The sequence below is a fragment of the Musca autumnalis genome, unplaced genomic scaffold (assembly GCF_047663935.1).
Source record: "Musca autumnalis isolate F117 unplaced genomic scaffold, ASM4766393v1 scaffold_5, whole genome shotgun sequence".
Classification (NCBI taxonomy): Eukaryota; Metazoa; Arthropoda; class Insecta; order Diptera; family Muscidae; genus Musca; species Musca autumnalis.
The window spans coordinates 206299563-206320465 of record NW_027412088.1 but is presented as its reverse complement, the minus strand read 5'-3'; the positions used below and the strand labels follow the sequence as shown (position 1 = coordinate 206320465).

Genomic DNA, 20903 nt, shown 5'->3' with positions numbered 1-20903 from the left:
CTGCGTAGCGCTAACGGTTGCATACCACGCTGACGGCGCATAGCTCACCACAGACCGGCCTATTGCTTTGTAAGTGGTCAACAAGGTTTATTTGTCACAACCCCGATTGTTATCGGCCAGCGACATGAGAATCTTGTTTCATTTCTACTTCTGTAGTGGAATTCTGTAACTCATTTTTTGGTTACCGACAGCCTCATTTCAGCCGCCCAGAATCCTGTCACAGTCCTCAGGACGGCAGATTTGAATATTCTTGCACAGCGTTGCGTTAACATTGGCATATTACGCTGGCAACGCATAGCTTACAACAAACCAGCCTATTGCTTTATAACAGTTTTATGTCAGCGCCCAAAGTGCTGCCAGCCAGCGACTTGAGAACCTTTTCTTCACTTCTGATCTTGTCTCCAATAACTGTGGATGGCGCGGACGACTTACACATGCTGTCGGACGTTACACCCCATATCTAAGGGTGGGACACCATCTAACAATGTGTTTAGGGGTGACTCATTTCAGCCGTCCAGGAGGTGGATAGTGTGTCTGTGGATCCAGATGGAAGAAATGCACTAAGTCAGCTAGGTACGAGTATGTAAATATTAAACCCTTCACAAATGCGCCATCGTGTGGTAGAACCCGACGCCAAGATCGTACAATCATCCGATCCGATCGCGTTGCCGTCTGGAGGATGTGGAATTTTAGAAAGGCCGAGATTAAAGAGTTTCGGAGATATCACCCCGCCTTGGGGAACTCCCTGTGTACGAGTCTTGCACTTCTTGTATATGAGTTCTACAAACGACTGCAACGTTCCAAACACGACTGGAGGGAAGTCTTCTTTATATCCTCGAACAGTTTTGGCATGGTTGACGGTATCGAAGGCCTTCGATAGATCACATGACCTGTTCTGGTTCAGTCCTCGACTGATATGTGTGAATAAGGCATGTAATGCCTTCTTGGAGAGTTGGGAACTGCTTCTCATTAGCTACTAGCGAGAGATCGGCCTGTTCGATAGACCTCTGCTAGTATCCTTGCCAGGCTTCAATAGCGGGACCATCCTGCCAACTTTCCAGGCTTCTTGTACAATGTTGGTGGCTAAGACGCTCCAATGCCCGGTTCCAAAAGGAGAAGAGAATTGTCATGAGCCGAGGAGGTGGACTATTTCACAAGCCACCTTGGGACGAGTGACATATGTATATACACTCTTTTAAGATCTAGGTAGTGCAAGTTGTGCTTAAGATCTGAATGGCCGACAAGTGTCTAAAAAAGTCTGGTCGCTAACAATATCCCTCGACGCCAGGGCACGGGTCGAGTTGTACTTATTATTAGCCTAGTCTGCGCAAGCCGTCACTGCGTGCGATGGCGCATCCCCTAACGACACACTCGTGGGAACAATACATGGAGAAAAACACAAATAAAAAACCCTCGGTTTCAGTCTGACAACTATTCCCAGGACTCCTTTTAGCATTTAGCCTGGAGCTGATAGCTTGCTAACTAAAGAAAAGTCCGTCCGACTTTCTAAAGGTTCTGTAGCAGAAGGCAAAATTTATTCTCTGCAAGATTGCGCTAATAGTACAGTGTACGATCGGAATGAAGAGGACAAGATCACCTTTACCAAAATCGTAAGCCCGCTAATAGGAAAAAGCTGAAACATTACTCAACTGCCTCTTCACTGAAGTCGTTAAGGACAACCTGATGGTTGCCGTCCCCTATCATCCACTGAGGATTTGGGCATGGTAGAAAACAAGTTGTCAGAATAAGTTTTTGAACATGTTTTCACAAACGAAGATTCTCCTGTGCCCCATTTCGACTCAAGCGAGGTCTATCCCAGCCCAAGAAAACCCGATGAGAACTCGTGCCATGATAGATTGCGACAGCCCGAAACTGATGAAAGATTTGGCGAAGATGAACAAGGATGTTCCAATGAACAACTGGTCCGTAATCCCCACCTCGGCTAAATTGTCGGTTATAATAACACGCGCACCTCATCGCATCAGTCATTGGCACACCCTTGATTTGAGAGTGATTTAACCGTTTCCCACAATTGGACTGTTCCTTTACTTTTGAAAATAGTAAAACCGGCAAAAGTAGTAAAAGTTCTAAATTGCTCCTATATGAATTGTATGGTGTCTGAAGTAAAGGAACGCTGTTCGAGTAAAAAGTAGTAAAACTTGAAGATTCTTGCACGTAAAGGAACAGAGCTAATTTACGTAATCCTGTACCAATTTTACTTTGCTTCAGGTGATCATGCAACTTATTTCGCTTATGCTCGCTCTCATCAAGCTAATTTGCTCAATCCCACGACAGCGGGTTCTTGCGTACCGAATTGGCCCGAAAACATAGTGATTCGGCCAGCGGCTGCCAACCCAGCATCAGACCTATGCTTCTACGAATGCTGCTTATTTGCTTGTCCTTTCGCCAGAGGAAATGAGCAGCACTCTTCACCGTGCAAAATGTGGAAAGAAAAGGTGCTTATGTAGACCCTATCTGAAAGAAATGGTGCTTCTGCAGACCCCTTCTGAAATAAATGGTGCCTCAGTAGACCCTTTCTGAAAAAAATTGTGCTTCTGTAGAACCCTTCTAAAAGAAAGGATGCTTCTGTAGACTCTTTCTATAGACGCAAAATTTGGAGCTATCAAAGTGCTCGTCCAGCGCTGTACCCCTCTGGTTGTGTAGATCTTTTACATATAAAATAACTTTTATAGGCCCTCTGTGAACAGAAGATTGTCCATAGGTCTCAATTGGGTAAATAAATGAGAGAAATGAGCAGCACTCTGAAGCGATGATTGGTAAAATCTCTGAACCCTTGCCAATCAGATTTTCCATGTGTTCAAAAAAGTACGTCGTCAGAAGTCGCCTGGCCTATTAACGGAAACGATGATTGGAAGATGGTCATAGCCAAATGAAATGACGAGTTCTCAGGATACATTATATTTCAGATCGGGCGCCACAACAGTGATGTCTGGTGAACTGTGGCAATCTCATCTTATGCTGGCAGTGGGGTCTTCCTTCACCGTGCAAAATGTGGAAAGAAATGGTGCTTATGTAGACCCTTTCTGAAAGAAATGGTGATTCTGCAGACCCTTGTGCCTCAGTAGACCCTTTCTGAAAGAAATTGTTCTTCTGTAGAACCCTTCTAAAAAAATTGTGCTTCTATAGACCCTTTCTATAGACGCAAAATTTGGAGCTATCAAAGTGCTCGGCCAGCCCAGTCCACCTCTGGTTGTGTAGATCTTTTACATATAAAATAACTTTTATAGGTCTTCTGTGAGCAGAAGATTGTCCATAGGTCTTCAATTGGGTAAATAACTTCCTATCATTATGCTATGGATAAAATATCTGATATTATGCTTGGTTTACATTTACAAAATCCACTCGATTTCAACTGTCAATTCCTTTGCGTATACGTCAAATGAAAACTCATCCGAAATCCATTGGATTTCATTTGAAGTTTAAGCAATGGAATTGACAGTTGAAATCGAGTGGATTTCGTAAGTGTAAACCAAACATTAGGCTCTTATTAACATAGGATATAAGCTATCAATCTCACATAACGGAATGCATTGAGATGCCCATTACATATCCATTGGCCTTGAAACTTTTCACTTTTACACAAATTTAGATTTCGTTGGAAAGAAAAGTAAAAACGTAGTTCTGGGAGCTACTGTTTTCCTTGTTAGCATTTACAAAAGATTACAAAAATCTGAGTAATTACTAATATTTAATAACGTGTACTAAGCGTGCAAGCATTTGAGGTGTAAGGGTAAATTTCGATCAATTTTCCAAGGAAAAGTGTAGACGTCATAAAACCAACCATAAAACACCAGAACGAATGCGTATTTTTCTTCATTTAGCACCTGTGAGTCTGCATATAACGGCACCTGTATACACACATGCGATGGTGTTAGTGTGTGTGTGTGTGTGCAAACAATTTCCTTTAATTAAGGTAGCGGTGAGTTGCAGTTATGAGAGTAAAACTAAAAGAGGCAGAGATAGAGTGAGAGAGAGTTAGTTGTGCACTGATTATGTAGAGAAAATCAATCCATGCCATAGAAAGAGAGTTAGTTTTATGACCTGTGTGTGAGCTTGGCTTAACTCATCGTCTCTTGTGCTCAAGTCTTGAGCTAAGCCTATTTCCTCTGTTATTAAAATCGTGAACGTTCAACTGTAAAGACTTGATTCGAAAAGACACGGCGGCAAAACGTTACAAACGAACCAAAATTCAACGTCGTCGACGAGACGGAAAGTCCGACCTGCCTTACTAAGAAATTTATTCGTATTGCGTCTGTCTATCATAAACCTACTTTCTTCTTTTTGATGAAGTTGTTGGGGTTTTCTTTTTCGTTATTATTTTCTTCATTTGTTTTGTGGGGTGTTGCAATTGCTAAAGGCAACTTGACTGGTGCGGCAACAAGTGGTAAAACGGTGTTTGTTGACTGGATTTGAAAGAAGTAGAAGACGAAAAAAAACGGAGTTTGTGTGAGGAGCCGGTAACGTCAAAAAGTGATCAAAGTGAAACATTTGCTGTTGTTGGTGTGGAAAATTTAAATTATGTCAACATTTTAATGGAAACTAAAATTGCCGAATAATTGTGCAATAATCAAAGGAGAAAAATAACAAATAAACTTCTGGTATTTTCTCCAAATATTAAGATAAATTGTTTATGAAATTTAAATTTAGTTGGTTTTTATTGAATCCAAAAAAAAAAATCAAATTAACATAAAAGGAGATTAACATTTGGTGGCGCTCTTCCAGGGCGATTTACAATCACAAAACTGCTAAACTCTCGAAATTTTTGCCAGTTTCTCTACAAGATCAAATGACAAAGTGAGCGGTTACGGGCTTTAAAAGAGATAAGCCAATCATCAGTAACAAATTGTGCGCTTTAGCGTGCGGTCCACGATATTCAAGAAACAAAAAAAGAAAAAAACGCCAAAAAAGAAACAAAACGAAACTAGTATTTAAGCGAAAAAGTAAAGAAAAATATTTAACGGTGTTAAGCGTAAAAAATAAGAAAAAAGAAAACGAAAAGAAATCTATAAAAAAATAAAATAAATTTTCATTGCAAAAAAAAAATCAATAAAAATAAATGATAATGTCTCCTACGCCACTCCAATGAGAAGATGTTGAGTAATAAAAAATCTACGAAAAAGATTTCATCATAACTCTGAGATTTTGAAATAAGTTTTTGCATAAATCACCAGCAACAACAACAAGGAGAAATATAATCAAGACAACAAGTGATTAAAATCATCATCCACCAAAAAGTTACTCAGCTCAAATTTTTTTGGGATTAAAACAACAACAAAAAACCAACAAAACGGCCTCAAGGTAAGTAAATAACAATGACAACAACAGTAACAAAAAATTGCCTCATATCTGTTAACTGTCTGGCACTTTCTTTTGCACCTGGAAAATTTCCCAAAATCCATGAAGATCAAATATCATGTTCAATGAATACCTGGCTGGCGGCAGCAGCAGGTACACAGGTTTTTCCCAAGAAGATAAAACCAAAGACACAGAGAGTTTGAAAAACATCCATGGTAAACAGAAAAACTAAATCGGATGTGCAATTTTGTCGTCTTTCTTTCTTTGCTTTGCAGCAACAACAAACTTGGGGGTACATGTGATAGCTTCAATGATGAGATTGATTTTTTTGTTTGGAATGGAATTGTATTTCTTTCCATTATCATCATCATAATGGTCATCACCATCATTATCGATTTGTTGGTGATTGTGTATGTATGTATTTTGAGCCACTATCGAATAATTTAATTGTTTTTCTTTTTGGTTATATAAACCGACAACTGGTTTTTTTGGTTTTGTTGCCAGCGATCTCTTTGGACCCCAATGAGTTTACAATTTTTTGTGTTTTTTGTTTAGCGCAAAAAATACTAAACTCATTTTACATTAACAAAAACAATTATGTTTTACAAAGTGTCATGTGTACAGCTGCATTGTGGTGATATATACAATCCATTTGAGATGTAGGGGATACAGTGAAGCCTTAAAAATGAGACTGAAGTGGGGTATCAAGGCAATTTCCTTAGGAAATGTAACATTAAACCCATGATTGGTCACTACTTTTGGGGATTAGGAAGTTAGGCGATCAATTGTTATGACTTGTGATAAAGATAGACCGAGAGATAGAGGAGGGAAGGAGAGAGAGAGAGAGGTAGTAAATATCACATATCTGCCACCATATTTCTGAAGAAAATAAAACAAAATTTACAGAAGTAGAAGCCAATAGCTTGTTTACATTAGAGCTTTTTGCTTACGGGGATTTATTTCAAAGACATAGAACAAATAAGACTAGACAAAATGCATGCAACAAAAAAATGTTTACGAAACTATGTATAGAAACATTACCCTTAACAGGTTGCAGTTAATTCAAAATCGGAACCAAGGAGGAACATTTCATGTAATGGTATCAGAAACGAAATTTATGAATTCAAGGATCTATTCAAGAATAATTCCATGTCAATTGGATCGGTAAATTCGGTTAAATACGTAAAAATGTATAAAAGAAAAAAATGTTATTTCACCATATCGTAACATAACATTATGTTAAATTCAAAAGCCATTCACTGATGAATGATAGCATTAAAATGTCCTATCTTGTTATATTTATGTCTTTGTTTATTTGGAGTATATAAATGGAAATGACAACTTAAATCCATCGCAATGTAAACGTACTGTAAGATGCCATTTTAAAGCAGTGTTTAAAAGAGCCATGGCCAGAACTCAATTAGGGCCTGTTTCACTATGTCGAAAGAAAATGATTGCAAACGAAAAAACGCCTAAACCTTGGTTTTCATATCAATATTGACTTTGTGTTTGCTTTAAAACAACTACCAAATTTAAAAATCATACACGAGTTTAGTTGTTTTCTTTCGTTTTCATTTTCGTTCGACATAGCGAAGTATGCTGTGTTAATCTTTTAGTAAGTTTACATTTACGAAATGCACTCGATTTCAACTGTCAATTGCATTGCTTAAAAGTCAAATGAAATCCAATGGATTTCAGATGAGTTTTCATTTGACGTATACGTAAAGGAATTGACAGTTGAAATCGAGTGGATTTCGTAAATGTAAACCAAGCATTTGCTTGATTTCTTCGCTTTACGAAGCCAAATTACCGAGGAGAACGACGGCGCAATTGCAAAGAGGCTCTGGCGTTCCTTTATAATTGGACATTTGTAAAGCAAACAAAGGAAGCGGCGAGCTGATTGAGTTTGAGCCTCCATAGCAAGGTTCACACAGACGCCAATTGGCAAAAAATGCGGGCAATACAACATGGCATATTTCAAATTTATGAGTATTGAAATTATGCCATACTTCTCCTACCAATTTATAATCTAATTTACACTTGAATAGACTTGGGCAATCTAGTTCCCGGAGCGGATCGATCTTTCTAGTTCCTTTTCACAAAAGGAACTAGTTCCTTAAAATAGTTCCATAGTTCCGAGATTGATATTGTTCAACGAATCTTTCTCTTTCTCTTTTCTTTTCATTACAAATAGTTCCGAGACCGAAATAGTTCAACGAAAATTTCTCTTTCATCGTTCTTTTCGTTCCAAATAGTTCCGAGACCGAAATAGTTCAACGAATCTTTCTCTTTTGTCGCTCTTTTTGTTTCCTTCGTTCCAATTAGTTCCGAAACCGAAATGCTTTTATTGTTTGGTGGGTGAATTGACATAATCGGTCTGTTCCTTTACTTTTAAAAATGGTAACAGTGGCAAAAAATGGTAAAAGTGGTGAACTGCTCTCATATAAATTGTATGATTTTTAAAGTAAGGCAACACTTTGCGGGTAAAAAGCAACAACGAAAGATCGGCGTAGGCGTTAAATTGAAGGAACGAGAAACACGAAAGGTACTATATGAACTAAAGGAACTATATAAACACAAGAGCTGGATATAGTTCCAATAGTTCCGTGCTCGGAATAGTTCCTGGGAATTAGTTCATTCCGGAACTACACAACTCTGCACTTGAACCTAGACGAAGTTTTTTGTGAATTTACGTCATTTATTCGACAGACAATGAATAGAACTGACAACTTAAATCACGTGTTTTGGTAAAACCTGTTTGATGTAAATGCGCTCTTACTTTTCTGTTTGCTTTCACGAGCATCGTTTTAGCCCAGATTTTGTCGACATCCCACAGTGGTCAAGATCACTGATATAGCTGCTCTGAATTAATAACTTCCAAATAAATTAAAATATGTTGCTGAAAATCTATCTGTGGGTAACAATGGTCCGAAGACTAGTGTTGGGCAATCTCGTTCATTGAGCGGATCGATTTTTTCATTCCGTTCACCAAAAAGATCCGGGTCTTTTACTTCGTTCGTTGGTTCTTTTTCGTTCAACAATACATTTGACTGTATTATTTTCTTTTGAAGTCGTTCGTTCTCTGCTGCATATGACTCCGTCGTTCTTTTCACCGAATCGTTCTTTTGAAAATGTTCGTTCACGAATGACACATTGTGTGCTAATGGGGGTGGTTTTGTTTCTGAACGCAGTGGTGGTGGTTTTGATATGAAAGAACCAGATGAACGATTGATGCAAAAGAAAGATATGACAGAGAGATGTGCTACTGAATGAGGTGAGTTACTGAGCGAGAGTAACTCTCTGAATCATTGTTTGTTTTGTGTGGAAATTTGTGCTGTTTGTGGTAACGCAGAGTTTGTTTAGAGTTTGACTGCAAAACCAATGCTGCTAATTTTGTAAGCAGCAATGACACGTCCATCGGGGATCTAAATGAACGAAATAAAATAATGAGCTGGATACGGATCCGTTCGTTCTTTTCACGGAATCGTTCCTTTGAGCCGGTTCGTTCATGAACGACGCAACTCTACCGAAGACTAGAACATATATACAAATAATTACACAGATCTTCTATAGGTCTATGGGTCTCCTATAGACCAATGAACGGAAAGAAACAAAACGATTCCCGTACCAATCACACAAAGCCACAAACTTTTCAGCTTCTCTGAATCGTTTCATTCTCACAACCAAAACAAAAACACAAACTTTTCAACGTAAAAAGATGGAAACCGTACGATTGGTGAAATGTAACTTCAGCTATGCTTTGCCGAGTTGTTTCATTCACCACCGAAACGACAAGTATTTTTGGGAAACGTTTGCCATGCGTTATGGTCAATTACACACTCAGACACACGTGATTGCTTAACAACCCTATAAGTTAGCATCAGCATACCACAGTGAATTTTATCAACCACCAAACGTTTTTGATTTATTCACATGTGTTAAGTACTATTTAGTTTTCTATCTGTTGTTGTGGAGTTGAGTACTTTTCGCTTTTCGTTTTGTTCGTACTCACGAATGTAAACAAAACGAAACTAAACAGCGAGCTCGGCCAACGAGGGTTATGTTTCGTTTTGTATTGTTCCTATGGAAAATACGAAACGATTGGACATTTTATTTAAAGTATTTTTACGTACTCTGCTATAGACATAACTTCTATAGGTCTTCTAACGATGGAATCTTCTATAGATAAAAACTTAAGTTTGCACCTTCTCCAGGCCCAAGACCAAAACTGCCTGAAAAAGCGTTCCAATGCTTTTGCGATGTATTAGAGAGTTCTTAATTACTGTCTTGGTTACAATTTTGTCTTTGTGTTGACTCGAAAATCTCAATGGTTTGCCTGTTATATGCCAAGATGTCAAAAAACGTAGATAAAAAACTTAGGGCCTGTTTATGTATGTCGATAAGAAAATCAATACGCAAGAAAAACTACCAAATTTGAGTGTGCTTTTCAAATTTGTTTTTTGTTTTGAAACAAAAGCAAAGGAAATAATATTTAAAAAACTAAGGTTTGGGTGTGTTTCATGCGTACATATTTTCGTTTCGAAATACATAAACTGGGGGTTAAAGTCAAAATCGGAGGCTCTATTTTCATCGTAGACATATGGTCCAGTAGACTTTTTTGCTCAGTTCAATCCCAGGAATCAGAAACGCGAAGGGCCTATTAAGGATTTTTTCATTCCACACAAATCGCCCCGGCCTATTCTACAGGTCTTCTAGAGATTTAACTGTCTATGCGTCTTCCAGAAGTAAGATTTTCTTTTAGATAGTTGATATTGTATATTCCTCAAATTGGTTGTAATCCCGTAGTTTGGCCTCGTAGGGACAGAAAACCTTTTTGCCAACACTTTTCGGTACAAGTCCATGTTTTCATAAAAACTCCATATAACCATATGTGCTCGTGATTCAAGGTATTTTGAATGTCTTGATCCTATTTTACAACCGAATTAGCTGTATTTTACATTCCGTTTTCTCGCTGCATAGAAAATCTTCTTACGAACAAATTTTTGGTCTAGCCCTCGTTAATGGTACCTACGAATTGCCGAATTATGATGACTGGTTATTCCATAGTTTTTAACAAATTTAGCTATAATTTGATATTGTAGTGTCTCCGAGGTTGAAAATCCAAACAAACAAAAATATTTGGAAAACCACACAGCAGGATGGCGCCCAACGAAAAAAATTGCCTTATCGAAATAATGATTTTAGATACCAAGTTTGTTTGGACGAAATCTATTTCAGACAATTTGGAGTCGATTTATCCCTCACCGTCTTTTTGTCTGTCCGTCTGTCTGGCTGGAGCTAACGATAACTTTCGGACGGTTCAATCGATTTGGTCCAAAATTTAGTCCTCGCAATATTTTAGATCAAGTTCGAAGAACAAAGGTTCACAAATGTTGGCTAAAACTTTGCTCACGTAATATTTTTATACCCTACACCACCTTGTGGTAAGGGGTATTATGTCTTTGTGCATTAGTTTGTAACATGCAAAAGGATACGCGATAGATCCATAGTTCCTTTTAGGGATATACATGGAATCACTTTCTGAGCCGATGTACGCATGTCCGTCTGTCCATGTATTTTTGTAAACAAAGTACAGGTCGCATTAAAAAAAAAACATTGTTCCACAACATCCCATACGGGACAAGGGAGACTTCTCTCATATCAATGAGTGCACCCCGATTCATATTTAGCTCAATGATATGGGACCTACTGTTTATCGCCGAGTCCGAACGGCGTGTCTTAAGACAGCACTTGTAGAGAAGTTTTTCAAGGCTGAAATACTCAGGTAATGTCGCCAACATTACTGAGGGGTATTTTGCCACCGTTGAAAAAATGTTTGATGTTGGCTGGCCGGGGAATCGAACCCCCGACCCCCCCGACTGCGTGCAAGGCGGGCGTGCATACCATTGCACCACGGTGGCACCCGTGGTCGCATTTATTGTCCGCAATTTGTTTTGGTAAAAATCGATTCAGATTTGGATATAGCCCCCATATATATTTTCGCCCGATTTAAGGAATTTGGTGCACGAAACACGCTATATATAATCGGACATATATAGCGTGTTTCAATGAAATTTGGAATGTGCGACGGTATTTAGTCTAAAAATTAGTGCGCCAGATTAGATAGAAATCGGTTCAAATTTGGATATAGCTCCCATATATATTCTCGGCCGATTTAAGTCATTTGGTGTAAAAAACACGCTACATATGCCCGATTTCAATGAAATTTGGAATGTTCGACGGAATTTAGTCTAGAAATAAGTGTGTCAAATTATATAGAAATCAGTTCAGATTTGGATATAGCCCCCATATATTTTTTCGCCCGATTTAAGGCATTTGGTGCACGAAACACGCTATATATGTCCGATTTCAATGAAATTTGGAATGAGCGACGGTATTTAGTCTAGAAATAAGTGTGCCAAATTATATCGATATAGGTTCAGATTTTGATATAGCTCCCATATATATTTTCGACCGATTTGAGGTATTTGAGGCACGAAACACGCTATATATGTCCAATTTTGATGAAATAAGTGCGCCAAATTAGGTAGAAATCGGTTCAGATTTGGATATAGCCCCCATATATATTTTACATATTCACAGTGGTGTAGGGTATTATATAGTTGGCCCCGCCCGACTTTGATCCTTTCCTTACTGGTTTCTTTTGGGGTACTTTCCACACAAATTTTAAAAAAATTTCGCACAAGTGCCGTTTAAGAACATGGTTCGGATCGTTTTTGAATGATTTTTTCGTGCAAGAGGTTGTCCTCGCGGCCTTTTTTACAACGATACAAGTTTTGTAGAGGGGGGGATCAAGTCCATACTTCCTGAGATAATGACCCAAAAGTTTTGAAACACCCTGCCGGGTGACTGATGTCGACGATTCGATTTGGCGAAACATCGTAAAACATCTTCCAAACGTGCATCAAGTACAAAGAAGCTCTATATTGGACAAAACCTTCGGGTAACTCCCTCTCAAAAGATCAAAATGTTCGCTTAAGTGCAGTTAAGGGCTGGCCCGAAAATGTTAAAAAAATCAAACAGTGACCAACAAAATGGGTAGTGACACACATTGGTCTAACTTTTGCACATGGTAATTTTTCTCCCAAACTTAAACGGAGTTCGATAATTTGCTATCTCACAAAAATTCAAAATGTTTGTTTAGGTTCTGTTTAAGGTCTGTTCGAGGACTGTTTTAAAATTTTTATCGATTAGAGTTTCACTCGAGAGTGGAATTCGAGCGAATTCGAATGAGTACTTGGAGTTCTGGTTTCTACTTTCTGAAAATATGAACTGCACACCTAACACCTAATTCGACTAGAAAATATGGCTTAAATCTTTTTTCGAACAAAGAAACAGATAAACTAAACGGAAATCGGGTCAAAGTTCACATGTAAACTCTATTATAGTCTGTGCCACCTTGTATTTGTGCACATTTGAATTCGAATACAATGTTGCCCCATTACTGCAACCAACTAAATAATCAACAACAATCATAACTATATGTTGTTGCAGTTGTTGTTGTTTATTTGATGTTAATTTACTAATAAAACTCCACTCATTCTCTCACAAATCACATGTTTTAGTTATTTTTCATTATTAGGAGTGTCTGGTTACGCTAAAACTTGTAACAATTTGTACCAATCGTTGCTGAAAGTCGTATGTTAACACAAAAAACCAGCAAAAGAGAGCGAATCGAGAGAGACATTTTGACAGTTCTTTTAGTGAGAGTTTGCAAATTCTTGCTGGACAAATTTCTTCTAGCAAACACTTGCAAACTCTTCTTCTTCTTCCTGAAAACAATCAGCTGTTTTTAATTGTTTGGTGATTTATGTTTGTGAAAATCGTATTGTTTTTTTCGGAGAACAAAGTTGCAAAGTTGAAAAATTCCTTTTTTGGGTCATTTTCTTTTCTATTTTAAATAAAATACAAAATGTTTGCTTCCTATGGTTCCTTTATTGGCGAACAAATTGTTCTGTTTTGGCAAGCCAGCTGATTGCTTACTGGTTTCTGCTGGGAAGGTGTCTGTTTACTTTTTACAATTTTCTTGCAAAAGAGAATAAAAACTCCTTACTATCTGAGAAAGTTCTTGCTGGACAATTTTTACTGGGAAAGTAACCAGACAGACCTATTATTTAGCAAATCCAAAAAAGAAGCAAAAACAGCAACAAATTAAAACGCTTTTTTAATTTGTTGCTGTTTAGTTTTTTTCTTCGTTTAGTTTGGCGTTTTATTTTCTGATAGTTTGTGCTGATATTATTATTGTACTACTCTGCGCATACTTTGGCCTCCGATATTTTTATGTAATCATGGTGAATTTTAAAACTGATAGTTACGACGATGCAATAACTTGAATTGGTTGGTCCGGTTTGTTTTATTTTTGGTTTTTTTTGGTGTGTGGCTTTTTATGTGTTGCGTTTTCTGCTGCTATTTCTTTGGAGTATTATTTTCGAACAAAAAAAAACGACAAAAAAACTCATGCAAATATAAGCTGGAAGCATATTTGCGTGCTACTTGAGTGAGTGATATAAGTTTGTAAAAAACACAGAAATATGCCTTCAATCAAAATAACAATAATCATAATTTGTTAGTTTGTTGTTTAGTTGCCTAGTTGATGGATTGTTGTTGGTTTGCTTGACAGTTTCTTTCTGCCTGTTAGCCTAGTTGGCCAGTGTATGTTTTCTGCCAAGAAATCTCCTCTTCTTATCTATTTAATTTGTTATGGAAAATAATTGCATGGCTCATTGCATAAAATAATAATAACAACAACAATAACAACGACATCAAATGACCTGTTGATACCTTCTGCTGTTACGAAGTTTAAATGGTCGACAAAAAATAGGTACAATGAAATAAGTTAAAGTGTTTTGAATGCATGAAAACAAATGTGTAGTTTAGAGAATTGAAAATTCCTAACTAAAGACTTGGTTATCTGGGTTTAAAAGTATTCACTAGAGTCTAGACAGACATTTTGCAAAATATTTTTTAAACTGATTTTTGTTAATTTTGCATTTCCTGAGTTTTTTTTATTTCAATTTTGCTACGTTACAGTTTAAGCAATAAAATTTTAATTGTGATTTTCGACAATTAAAAAATATAAGTCAATGCATCTTTTGCCAGCTATTCATTAAAATTTGCAAAATTTCATATTCATTATGAGACCTGCATCATTTGTCAGTACCATTAAAAATTGACTTAATTCAGAGCTTTACAATGTTATTAATAGAAAGATTTTATCAACGATTTTGAGCAGTGCCCCAAATTAAAATTTTGTTATATCTATAAAATCTTTATAATCCGGCATTATAATTCATTCGACAAAAATTTTAATTGACAAAAGCGATGCACAAATGCATTATTTTAGAACAGTGTCAATATTTTAAACTTCACATTAAATTGATAATTTCACTTTTTTGTAAATATTTGTAAAAACGTATATTTTTTCATCAAAAATATATGAGAAACAGTGTTACTCCATTATCCGGGAAAATCGATTATCCGTAATGCCTCCGGTCCCGACCATTACGGATAATCGAGGTCTGACAGTATTTCAAAATCATTTTTATACCCTACACCACACTGTGCTAAGGGGTATTATGTCTTTGTGCATTTGTATGTAACATGCAAAAGGAAACGAAATATACCCATAGTTCCTTTTGGGGATTTACATATAATCACTTTCTTAGTCAATTTATGCATGTCCGTCCGCCTGTCCGTCTGTCTATGTATTTTTGTTCGCAACGTACAGGACGCAATTTTTGTCCGATTCAGCTGAAAATTGGGGACTACAATTTTTTTAGCCATAGGAAGAACGCTATTGCTTTTGGTGAAAATCGGTTCAGATTTGGATATAGCTACCATATATATTTTCGCCCGATTTCTCGTATTTGTTGCACCAAACACGCTATATACGTCCGATTTTGTTGAAATTTTGAATGTGTGACTGAATTCGGTCTGGAAATAAATGTGCCAAATTATATTGAAATCGGTTCAGATTTGAATATAGCTCCCATATATATTTTCGGCCGATTTCACGTATTTTCTGTGCCAAACACGCTATATACATATGTCCGATTTCGATGAAATGCGGAATGCGTGACTGAATTCGGTCTGCAAATAAATGTGCAAAAGTATATCGAAATCGGTTCAGATTTGGATATAGCTCCCATATATATTTTCGCCCGATTTCACGTATTTTCTGTGCCAAACACGCTATATATGTCCGATTTCGATGAAATGTGGAATGTGTGACTGAATTCGGTCTATAAATAAATGTGCCAAAGTATATCGAAATCGGTTCAGATTTGGATATAGCTCCCATATATATTTTCGCCCGATTTCACGAATTTGCTGCACCAAACACGCAATATACGTCCGATTTTGTTGAAATTTTGAATGTGTGACTTAATTCGGTCTAGAAATAAATGTTCCAAATTATATCGAAATCGGTTCAGATTTGGGTATAGCTCCCATATATATTTTCGCCCGATTTTACGTAATTGCTGCACCAAACACGCTATATACGTCCGATTTTGATGAAATGTGGAATGTGTGACTGAATTCGGTCTATAAATAAATGTGCCAAATTATATCGAAATCGGTTCAGATTTGGGTATAGCTCCCATATATATTTTCGGCCGATTTCACGTATTTTCTGTACCAAACACGCTATATAAGCCCGATTTCAATGATATTTGGAATGTGTGACTGAATTCGGTCTGGAAATAAATGTGCCAAATTATATCGAAATCGGTTCAGATTTGGATATAGCTACCATATATATTTTCGCCCGATTTCACGTATTTTCTGTACCAAACACGCTATATATGTCCGATTGCAATGGAATTTGGAATGTGTGACTGAATTGGGTCTAGAAATAAATGTGCCAAATTATATCGAAATCGGTTCAGATTTTGATATGGCTCCCATATATATGTTCGCCCGATTTCACGTATTTGCTGCACCAAACACGCTATATAAGCCCGATTTCAATGATATTTGGAATGTGTGACTGAATTCGGTCTGGAAATTAATGTGCCAAATTATATCGAAATCGGTTAAGATCTGGATATAGCTCCGATTTATAATATAATTAATTGAATGTTATTTTAGTTATTAATAGACAAAAGTTCATTCATTCTAACTACACAAAATCATTTTTGAGCAAAAAATGTTAAAAAGTCATAACCCTAATGTATGTATATCTCTGTCGACACAGCAGGCTGATACTTTCTTACTTGTTTTATTGGCATTTTGACACATCCACATCTCTTTTAAAAATTCCATTAATCCACCCCTGTCAAGTTGTCATCTTCATCATTACACCAAGCAATCTACCATCATCTGGAATTTTAAAATTAATTTTAATTTCAATATTGATAGACAAATCTGCCCCAAAAAATATGAATAACAAGAAGAAGAAGACAAAGTAATATTTCTTTATATCTTCAGCAAATACAAAAATTTCTATAAAACAATCGAAACTTTCTCCCGCATGTTATAAAGAAATTGATTTGCTTTTTTTTGCTTCTTTCGTGGCTTTAGCCACCTACTTAAGGCGAAGTTATTAAAATAATAACAACAACATGGAGTGAAATATTTTATTACAAAAATACAAAAAAAAAAAAAAATAATAAAAGCTGCTAAAAAATCGTAATTACGTTTTAAAAATTAATTAAAATAATGTTAGTTTGTGGATAACTGGATTTAATAAATCCAGTAGATTTAAGCTGTCAAATCAAAATCCTCATAAAGAAGGTTAGCAAAAAGCTATAATATAAACATGGAGTAACATGGAGAAGGTAATGGTCTGTTTCACTAAGACGATTCGAATACAATTTTGTTCGAAATATTACCAAACTTCTGTTTTTTTTTTGAAAAATATTTGATTCATTGTATTTTCAATCAAATAACTTTTTCTACAACAATAGGAGTTTTGGTAGCAATTCGAACGAATTTGAATTCGAATCGTCTTAGAGAAACAGACCATTAATCTCTACACCAATTTCCAAAATTATAATTTTTGAGTAAAATCTACAAAAAACTACCTATTAAAACATAGTTTATGGTTACGTTGGTGCAAATTTGTTACATACATATGTATGTACATACAACAACATTCCAATAACATCAAGGTTGTAGAAAATTTCTCTTTGTTTTACAGGCATTTCTTTTTTATTTTTTTATAATTAGTTTTACGGCCGATCTTAAACGGCCTTAAAAGTTTTAAATAATTAAGACAAACAAAATTTTTAACTTCTCTAAAATTACTTGTTTTTTTTTCTCTACTTCCCTCTGAAACTCTCTTTATGCCTCTGTGAAAACTATCGATGTAATTATAATATGCCTGGGATTTTGCAAAATTTTGCATGTATTTATGTATGTATTTCCCAACTATGTTTGGTGATCAAAAGCCCCCCCTCTTGCCTACCCCCAAAAAAGCAAACAGTTAATAACTGTAAAACCACAAAACCGATAAGTGTCAACATCGACTTGTTAATACCTTACCTGCTTAAAATGATCACGCTTGCAAAAAAAGACTTTCAGCAATGTGGATGGTAACTTCAGACAAAGTTCACACATTAAATTACCAATATCTTGATAAAGATACACACCGATACATACATAAACATATAAACATGGCTATTGCATTAAACAAGACTTGTGTGGCGGAGTTTCCAACCCAGCTTCAACAAGATTTAACTACGTCCTTGACCCTCTTCAATAGACTTGTAGTTATGCAGTTGATTTTCTGTTGTGACTCTCACTTTGGTATAAGTCTCTCTCTCTTTTCTGCCAATAGTTGATGTTATATTTCTCTTTGTGATATCATGTTGTAAAGGTGACATGTCTTAACCTTAGCTGGCGTTTTGTTACATCCGTGTTGAAAGACCCACAAAATGGAAAAATGTGTGTTCGGCTGCCTGCATATCGCACATTTACACATGCACTTATAACACTTTTTTCAGTGCATTTGTGCATGGTGCTTAAATGGCCGAAAAATATCGCCTTCATGTGCATGGCAGACGAAAAAGCAAGCATTCCGGCTCAGACCCAACCTTAGTGGCTGGCTTGCTGGTTTATACAGCACCACATACACATACATACATATGTATGTATTAATAATAAAAATAAATAAAAGTTGTCAGTGGTGGTGGTGGCCCGGTGCACAACTTTCACTTTTTTCGATTTAATTTTTTTCGTTTTGTGGCTCTTCTCTGTTGGAATTTATTTATTTTTTTATTTTATTTATTTATGTACATATGTAAGTTTTTCTTTTTCTTGTTGTTATTGTAATTTTTGGTATTTTTGGCTGGCACCACAGGCATCAATATGAGTGTGTTGTTTTTTTTTTAATTTTTAATGGCAAATATCTTCATCTCTTCATTAAAGAAATATTTCTATATTTCTCATATATCTTTCTATAGAAAAATGCCAATATTATTTGTTGTTATTTTTATACAAATAAGATTGAGCAATTTATTAAGCAAAAAAAGTAAATTAGCACCCCATTGAGTGTTTTTTTCATTTGATGTCAGAAACCGCTATAAAATTAACACATCTGTTTGTGAAATGGGTTTCATTTTCATTCATTCATCGTTTTATCACAACTTATTTAGCAGGTTGATTGGCGTTAGTAAGTATTTAGCAAATAAATGGGAGATTTTGATTAAGTTGCTTAATTAGCATTAGGCGTTCTTAACAATGTGCAATAATTTGCAAAATAATAATTATATGACATTATACCTGTCATATTAGTGTTAGCATAATAATTGAAATGATTTGATTTTATTTGAATGGCGCTCCATTTCTTTCTGAAAGGGTCTATATAAGCACCATTTCGTTCGGAAAGGGTCTATATAAGCACCCTTTCTTTAGAAAGGATCTATAAAAGCATCCATTTCCTTTAGAAAGTGTCTACATAAGCACCTTTCTTTCTAGGAAGGGTCTATATAGGCACTCTTTCTTTCGGGAAGGGTCTATATAAGCACTCTTTCTTTCGGAAAGGGTCCATACAATCAGCTTTTCTTTCAAAAAGGGCCTATATAAGCACAGAAATTAAAAACATTCGTTTGTGGCCGTAGGTTGTCCCAATGCTGCACATTTGTGAACAATTTTGATATTTTGTGTGACAGATACCAGAACCGACCGCTATTAGCGAAGGTTGGGCCAATGTCACTCACTCTTTATACCTTACACCGCACTGTGGTAAGGGGTATTATGTCTTTGTGCATTTGTATGTAACATACAAAAGGAAACGAAATAGACCCATAGTTCCTTTTGGGGATATATGTACATATAATCACTTTCTGAATCGATTTATGCATGTCCGTCTGTCCATGTATTTTTGTTCGCAACGTACAGGTCGCATTTTTTGTCCGATTCAGCTGAAATTGGGGACTACAATTTTTTTTAGCCATAGGAAGAACGCTATTGCTTTTGGTGGAAATCAGTTCAGATTTGGGTATAGCTCCCATATATATTTTCGCCCGATTTCACGTATTTGCTGCACCAAACACGCTATATACGTCCGATTTTGATGAAATTTGGAATGTGTGACTGAATTCGGTCTAGAAATAAGTGTACGAAATTATATCGAAATCGGTTCAGATTTGTATATAGCTCCCATATATATTTTCGGCTTATTTCACGTATTTTCTGTGCCAAACACGCTATATATGTCCGATTTCGACGAAATGTGGAATGTGTGAATGAATTCGGTCTATAAATACCCAGCAAAATGTTCGATGCCAAAGATGACATTCAATCATGGGTGCAAGTGATCTAGCATGTCATCTTTTTAGCATCTTCATCGATGAATTTTATATGAGCGTGGACCCCAAAAGATGCTATTCATTTTTGGATCCAAAGCATGTCATTTTCACCAACCCCTTGGCATGAAATGTTCATGTCTTGTTTGGAAAATGGAAATGCTGTATTGAAATATGGTTTTCATGAAAAACAAAACTCTTTATTAATTCAAACGAATTCATGAAATAACTACAATTAATTTATCAGTTTAGTTTTTCAAAAGTTTACATCCAAAATTGCAATGTAATCACTACCGCTGCAACGCAAAAGATTACTTCCTCCGTTCTCCGCAACTGATATTCTTTCATCTTACAAAAGGTTTTTTCAATTATCTTCCCATCACCAGTTCAGATTTCAACATGGACTCCAAAAGCACTCCTTTAAGTATTTTTATTTCGTAAATTACTTTTATTTTATAATTTTGTTATTTTATAACAACATTTTGGTAATTTATACTCTTTTGTTTACTGACGGAAATATGTAGGGATTTACAACCGGCTTGCTTTAGGGATCTCTGAGAACAAAATGTAACGAACGGGGAGGAGAGACTTTTTATGGAAAATACCATTTATGCTTAATTAATTTATTTTTAATTGTTTCTTTCCAAAAGTAGTTTCTTCTTTATTTTCAGATTCTTGTTCCTTTTCGTTTCGGACTTTTTTTTCAAATTCCAAGAAGCGAGATTTGATTGATTTCATTCTATGTCAGATTTAGAACAGACAAGGGAACTTTTAAAATAGCAATGTGTGCAGTCCGATTCTATTTTTAGCTCAATG

At 36.1% G+C, this 20903-nt stretch overlaps 1 protein-coding gene across 3 annotated transcripts in view; it reads left to right on the top strand.

Moving 5' to 3' along the window:
- The window catches only part of Ptr (patched domain-containing protein), a 94247-nt gene that overhangs the window by 30026 nt on the left and 43318 nt on the right, over positions 1-20903 (top strand). The window contains exon 1 of one of the 3 annotated variants that reach the window (XR_012413063.1): positions 4133-5319. The exons of 1 other annotated variant lie outside the window; for it this stretch is intronic. The gene's annotated coding sequence lies outside the window, so the exon portion shown is untranslated. Of the gene's footprint in view, positions 1-4132; positions 5320-20903 lie in introns of those variants that run through there. One more of the 3 variants, XM_073988268.1, reaches the window with a different exon arrangement.